Source organism: Salvelinus sp. IW2-2015, linkage group LG17 (assembly GCF_002910315.2).
Source record: "Salvelinus sp. IW2-2015 linkage group LG17, ASM291031v2, whole genome shotgun sequence".
Classification (NCBI taxonomy): Eukaryota; Metazoa; Chordata; class Actinopteri; order Salmoniformes; family Salmonidae; genus Salvelinus; species Salvelinus sp. IW2-2015.
Genome location: NC_036857.1, coordinates 21,783,919 through 21,791,553, shown reverse-complemented (window position 1 = coordinate 21,791,553; position 7,635 = coordinate 21,783,919).

Here is a 7,635-nt window from a genome sequence, read left to right as displayed (position 1 = left end):
CCCTCGCCAACCCTACCCATATTTCTAGAGAAAAGGGGGGGGGCTGTTTGCGCAGGGGGGGGGGGGGGGCTGTTTGCGCAGGAGGTGGTTTTGCTGTTGCTCTGGTTCACTGTTAGTTTGGGATTTCTGAAAGTAACAGTACGTGTCATTCGAACTTGGTTTCAAGTCTAGTGGGTAGAACCGGAAAGCAGTAGACCTATCTACCCTATGCGGGTTTTGTGTGACAAGTCTCTGCTTTGGCAACAGCGTCGACTATGTTCTTGACAACTAGAACTGCCTACTGATAAGCTACTGGTAGGCCTGAAAGTTGCGGGCAAAAAGTCACTTCCCGTACGTGTCGGGCACATACGAGAAGCCACTTTATAGCGCGCACCTTTCTTACCCAGGGGGATGTGAGCAGTTGTTTTCAGAGCAAACAAGACTGGGAACAGCTGCCGCTATGCTTAGGGATGTATGACACATGATCTTTTATCAAATGTGTTATTTCACTTAGGCCTGCTTTGCTCTATGCAGAATAGAGTAGTATAGAATTGGAATAGAGTAGAACTGGGTTTATTGATTGTTCATTAAACCCAAGTATTGGGCGATTTAGAATCATTCCTGTATTTATTCCCAACATTTGAGATTTTTTAAAACCATATTAAAATAGCTTTGAATATTTTATCAACACTGATTATGAAAAAACATTCATTGCATTTCAACTGTAGAATTCTGGAAAACAGAGATCATGCCATCATGTGGCAATGCAGCGGAACTGCATGTGTTTAGAAGTAGCAGAACTGCATGTGTATGGAAGGTGGTGACGTGTGCCATGTGATGTAGACTAGCCTAGTAGTAGGCCTGCTTAACTTACACCCTCAGTGAACCTCATAATGAGCTCCGGGCACTGCTGAACATCAGCACATAGAGTACAACTGTGTTGTTTATTGATTGTTCATTAATGAGAGGTAAGAGGTGTCGAGGCCTTCGGGCCCAACAAGTGGCAGGAGTCTTTGAAGCCCCATTTGAGGCCCCCTCCCGCTGTTCAAAGACCAACCACTGGCATTTTCTACAAGAAATCTGCCTCAAGAAATAAAAGCTTCTCCCAAGTGGGTGTGACACCTACTCCCGTTGCCTGTTGAACTGCTGCTTGGATTCCACCTGGCGTTCTGTTCACCGTCTGCCCTGGCCTGTCTCCCCCTGTCTGGTACAGGTACCCCCACCACACTCACCCCTCTCTCCCGAGCTTTCGCTCGCCTCCAACACACACACACTGTTGGTGCGAGTGACTCTGAACTTACAATGGCTAGCCCCAAGTCGTTATATATATATTTATTTTCTTGTGCATTTTGCTATTTTGCTATTTGCCTCATGACTCCAGCATTCTTCGTTGACTACGAACTTTCTTTACCAAACCGTGGGACAGACTAAGTTTGTTCCCACACTCGGGACTCTGACTCTCTATTGGTTACACAGACTTTTGGCCTCCCGTCCTTTTCTAGCCACCTCTCGCCAGCTTTGTATTCATGTTACCTGATGAAATTGCTGTACAATATGATCTTGTTGCCATCTAATGCACATTGAGATGTCATAAATCAGCACTGCAGAGCTCTCCCTGTCCTATGCCGTGCCCTGATTGTATTACTGTTGATGATATGTGGAAATGTGCATTCACACCCTGGCCCATCTACTGTCATTAGCCCCAATTCTGACTTGTGCTCTGATATCTGCTTCACTGATTTCTGTTCTCGTAAAAGCCTGGGTTTTCTGCACGTTACCACTATAAGCTTATTACCTAAAATGGATGAATTGAAAGTGTGGATTCACAGCTCCAATCCAGATGTGTTGGTCATTACTGAGACATGGTTAAGGAAGAGTGTTTTGACTACTGATGTTAACCTTTCTGGTTATAACCTTTTTTGGCAACACAGATATTCCGAAGGTGGGGGAGTGGCAATCTTTACCAAGGATCACCTTCAGTGCTCGGTTGTCTCCACCAAGTCTGTCCCAAAACAATTGGATTTGCTGGTTTTAAGCATTAAACTTTCGAATAGCTCTTTGTTGACTGTTGTTGGGTGCTATCGTCCTCCATCAGCTCCGGCCTGTACCCTACCTGCCCTAAGCTCTCTCCTGGCCCCTTACACTGAGTCTGAATTTGTCCTGCTAGGTGACCTAAACTGGGACATGCTTAAACCACCTGACTAAGTCCTAAAGCAATGGGACTCCCTAAATCTTTCTCAGATTATTAGAAATCCCACAAGGTATGACTCCAAACACCCAGAAAATGCTACTCTCCTCGATGTTATCCTCACAAATAATCCTGATAGGTATCAGTCTGGTGTTTTCTGTAATGACCCTAGTGATCATTGTTTTACAGCCTGTGTTTGTAATGGCTGCTCAGTGAAACGACCTGTCGTGATTTGTCATAGACGCTTGCTAAAAAAATTGATTGAGCAAGCCTTCCTTCATAAATTGGCCTCTGTAAAATGGTATCCCCTCTGTTGAAGATGCTTGGACCGTCTTTTTTAAATCTTTTCAGTGGTATTGTTAACAAACATGCCCCCATAAAGAAAATTAGAATTAAAAACAGGTTCAGCCCCTGGTTTGACCGTGTTCTTGCAGAGTTACTCCACCTCAAGAATTTTATTTGGCGAAAAGCTTGGCACATGCATACTCAGGCTGACTGGCTCTCGTTCAGGCAAATGAGAAATAAGTGCACTCAGGCTCAAGTTAGTTACTTTAAGGAGCAGTTCTCTCTCTGTGGGTTTAACCCCAAGAAGTTCTGGAAAACGGTTAAAGACCTGGAGAATAAACCCTCCTCCTCACAGCTGCCCATGTCTCTTAATGTTGATGATGTGGTTGTTACTGACAAGAAGTACATGGCTGAGCTCATTAATCACCACTTCATTAAGTCAGGATTCCTATTTGACTCAGCAATGCCTCCTTGCCCGTCCAACATTTCCTCATCCCCCGCCCCTTCTAATGTGACTATCCCAGATGCTTCTCCCTAACTGCTAGATTTGAATGATGCCGAAGAACATGGCTGACGTTTTACATTCTCCCAACTAATGGTGCTATTTTGTTCATTTTTTTTTAGTTTTGTGTAACTTATTTCTTTACTTATTTTGTACATAATATTTCTGTTACCGTCACTTATGACCGAAAATAACTTCTGGACATCAGAACAGCGATTACTCACTGCGGACTGGAAGAAACTTTTTCCTTTAACGAGTCCAACGAGAAGGATATACTGCTTTCACTGGAACAGGCCCAGATCCCCGTCATTTGCTTGAAGAAAAGACGCAGGAAAAGGGGTCACAGATCGGGCTGCCTTCTGAGAATCCGTAGGCAAATGAGTAAACTCCCACTGCAATCCATTCTTCTTGCTAGCGTGCAATCATTGGAAAATAAAATTGATGACCTACGATTAAGATTATCCTACCAACGGGACATTAAAAACTGTAATATCTTATGTTTCACCGAGACATGGCTGAACGACGATACGGATAATATAGAGCTGGCGGGATTTTCCATGCACCGGCAGAACAGAGAAACTACGTCTGGTAAGACGAGGGGTGGGGTTGTGTGTCTATTTGTCAATAACAGCTGGTGCGAGGTATTGCTCGCCTGAGGTAGAGTACCTTATGATAAGCTGTAGACCACACTATCTACCAAGAGAGTTCTCATCTATATTATTCGTAGCCATCTATTTACCACCACAGAACGAAGCTGGCACTAAGACCGCTCTCAACCAACTCTATAAGGCCATTAGCAAAGAAGAAAATGCTCACATAGATGCGGCGATCCAAGTGGCCGGGGACTTTAATGCAGGCAAACTTAAATCAGTTTTACCACATTTTTACCAGCATGTTACATGTGCAACCAGAGGAAAGACAATCCTAGACCACCTTTACTCCACACACAGAGATGCATACAAAGCTCTCCCCCACCCTCCATTTGGCAAATCTGACCATAATTCTATCCTCCTGATTCCTACTTACAAGCAAAAACTAAAGTAGGAAGAACCAGTGACTCGCTCAATACGGAAGTGGTCAGATTACGCGGATGCTACACTACAGGACTGTTTTGCTAGCACAGACTGGAAAATGTTCCGGGATTCATCCAATGGCATTGAGGAGTACACCACCTCAGTCATCGGCTTCATCAATAAGTGCATTGACGAGGTCGTCCCCACAATGACCGTACGTACATATCCCAACCAGAAGCCATGGGTTACAGGAAACATCCACATCGAGCTAAAGGCTAGAGCTGGCGCTTTCAAGGAGCGGGAGACTAATCCGGATGCTTATAAGAAATCCCGCTATGCCCTCAGACGGACCATCAAACAAGCAAAGCGTCAATAAAGGATTAAGATTTAATCCTACTACACCGGCTCTGACGCTCGTCGGATGTGGCAGGGCTTGAAAACTATTACGGACTACAAAGGGAAACCCAGACACGAGCTGCCCAGTGACGCGAGCCTACCAGACGAGCTAAACGCCTTCTATGCTCACTTCGAGGCAAGCAACACTGAAGCATGCACGAGAGCACCAGCTGTTCTGGATGACTCTGTGATAATGCTCTTGGTAGCCGATGTGAACAAACCTTTAAACAGGTCAACATTCACAAAGCCGCTGGGCCAGACTGATTACCAGGACGTGTACTCAAAGAATACGCGGACCAACTGTCAAGTTCACTGACATTTTCAACCTCTCCCTGACCGAGTCTGTAATACCTATATGTTTCAAGCAGACCAGCATAGTCCCATAGTCCCATAGCGAAGGTAACCTGCCTAAATGATTACCGCCCCGTAGCACTCACGTCGGTAGCCATGAAGTGCTTTGAAAGGCTGGTCATGGCTAATATCAATAGCATCCTCCAGGACACCCTAGACCCACTCCAATTCGCATACCGCCCCAACAGATCCATAGTTGATGCGATCTCAATCGCACTCCACACTGCCCTTTCCCACCTGGACAAAAGGAACACCTATGTGAGAATGCTGTTCATTGACTACAGCTCAGCATTCAACATCATAGTGCCTACGAAGCTCATCACTAAGCTAAGGACTCTGGGAATAAACACCTCCCTCTACAACTGGATCCTGGACTTCCCGACGGTCCGCCCCCAGGTAGAAGAGTAAGCAACAGCACATCTGCCACGCTGATCCTTAAACTGGGGCCCCTCAGGGGTGTGTACTTAGTCCCCTCCTGTACTCCCTGTTCACCCACGACTGCGTGGACAAACACGACTCCAATACCATCATTGTTTGCAGACGACACAACAGTGGTAGGCCTGATCACAAACAGCGATGAGATGGCCTATAGGGAGGAGGTCAGAGAACTGGCAGTGTGGTGCCAGGACAACAACCTCTACCTCAATGTGAGCATTGTAGCTGATCGTGGACTACAGGAAAAGGCGGGCTGAACAGGCCCCCATTAACATCGATGGGGCTGTAGTGGAGCGGGTCGAGAGTTTCAAGTTCCTTGGTGTTCACATCACCATCAAACTATCATGGTCCAAACATACCAAGACAGTCGTGAGGAGGGCACGACAAAACCTTTGCCCCCTCAGGAGACTGAAAATATTTGGAATGGGTCCCCAGATCCTCAAAAGGTTCTACAGCTGCACCATCGAAAGCATCCTGACTGGTTGCATCCCCGCCTGGTATGGCAACTGCTCGGCTCTGAGGGTAGTGCGTACGGCCCAGTACATCACTGGGGCCATGTTTCCTGCCATCCATGACCTATATAATAGGCGGTGTCAGAGGAAAGCCCATAAAATTGTCAGAGAATCCAGTCACCCAAGTTATAGACTGTTTTCTCTGCTTCCGCATGGCAAACGGTACCGGAGCGCCAAGTCCAAAAGGCTCCTCAACAGCTTCTATCCCAAAGCCATAAGACTACTGATCAATTAATAAAATCGCCACTGGACTATTTCCATTGACCCCCCCCCAATCCCTTTTGTACACTGCTGCAACTCGCTGTTTATTATCTATGCATAGTCACTTCACCCCTACCTACATGTGCAAATTACCTCAACTAACCTGTACCCCCGGACACTGACTCGGTACCGGTACCCCCTGTATATAGCCTCATTATTGTTATTCTTATTGTGTTACTTTTTATTATTATTTTTTACTTTAGTCTATTTGGTAAATATTTTCTTAACTCTTCTTGTACTGCACTGTTGGTTAAGGGCTTGTAAGTAAGCATTTCACGGTAAAGTCTACACTTGTTGTATTCGGTGATGTGACAAATAAAGTTTGATTTGATATGCCTGTTTCTATTTTTCCCTGTTTATCAAAAGTGTTGGAATAACTTGTCAATAAACAACTGACTGTCTTTCTTGATGTCTATAGTATTCTCTCTGGTATGCAATCTGGTTTCCGCTCAGGTTATGGATGTATCACTGCAACCTTAAAAGTCCTCAATGATGTCACCATTGCCCTTGATTCTAAGCAATGTTGTGCTGCTATTTTTATTGACTTGGCCAAAGCTTTTGATACGGTAGACCATTCCATTCTTACTCCATGCTAAGGAGTAGTGGTGTCGCTGAGGGTCTTTGGGCTGGTTTGCTAAATACCTCTCTCAAAGGGTGCTGTAACATTTGTCGTCGGAATGAGACCAAGGTGCAGCGTCGTAGGCGTACATTCTTCTTTAATTTAAATGTACACCAAAAAACAATAAACAATACAACGACCGAACAGCTTCGTCGTGCAAACTACATGCACTCAAAACAAAGACAAGATCCCACACTGAAGGAGGGAAAAAGGACTGCCTAAGTATGATTCCCAATCAGAGACAACGATAGACAGCTGTCTCTGATTGGGAACCACACTCGGGACAAAAACAAAGAAATATAAAACATAGAAATAAAGAAACTAGAATGCCCACCCTAGTCACACCCTGGCCTAACCAAAATAGAGAATAAAAACCTCTCTATGGCCAGGGCGTGACAGGTGCAGTGTATAAAGTCAGAAAATCTGCTGTCTCAGCCACTGCCTGTCACCAAGGGAGTAACGCAAGGCTCGATCCTAGGCCCCACACTCTTCTCAATTTACATCAACAACATAGCACAGGCAGTAGGAAGCTCTCTCATCCATTTATATGTAGATGATACCCGTCTTATACTCAGCTGACCCCTCCCCGGATTTTGTGTTAAATGCTCTACAACAAAGCTTTCTTAGTGTCCAACAAGCTTTCTCTACCCTTAACCTTGTTCTGAACACATCCAAAACAAAGGTCATGTGGTTTGGTAAGAAGAATGCCCCTCTCCCCACAGGTGTGATTATTACCTCTGAGGGTTTAGAGCTTGAGGTAGTCACCTCATACAAGTACTTGGGAGTATGGCTAGACGGTACACTGTCCTTCTCTCAACACATATCAAAGCTGCAGGCTAAAGTTAAATCTAGACTTGGTTTCCTCTATCGTAATCGCTCCTCTTTCACCCCAGCTGCCAAACTAACCCTGATTCAAATGACCATCCTACCCATGCTAGATTACAGAGTCATAACTTATTGATCGGCAGGTAAGGATGCTCTCGAGAGGCTAGATGATCTTTACCATTTGGCATCAGATTTGCCACCAATGCTCCTTATAGGACACATCACTGCACTCTATACTCCTCTGTAAACTGGTCATCTCTGTATACCCG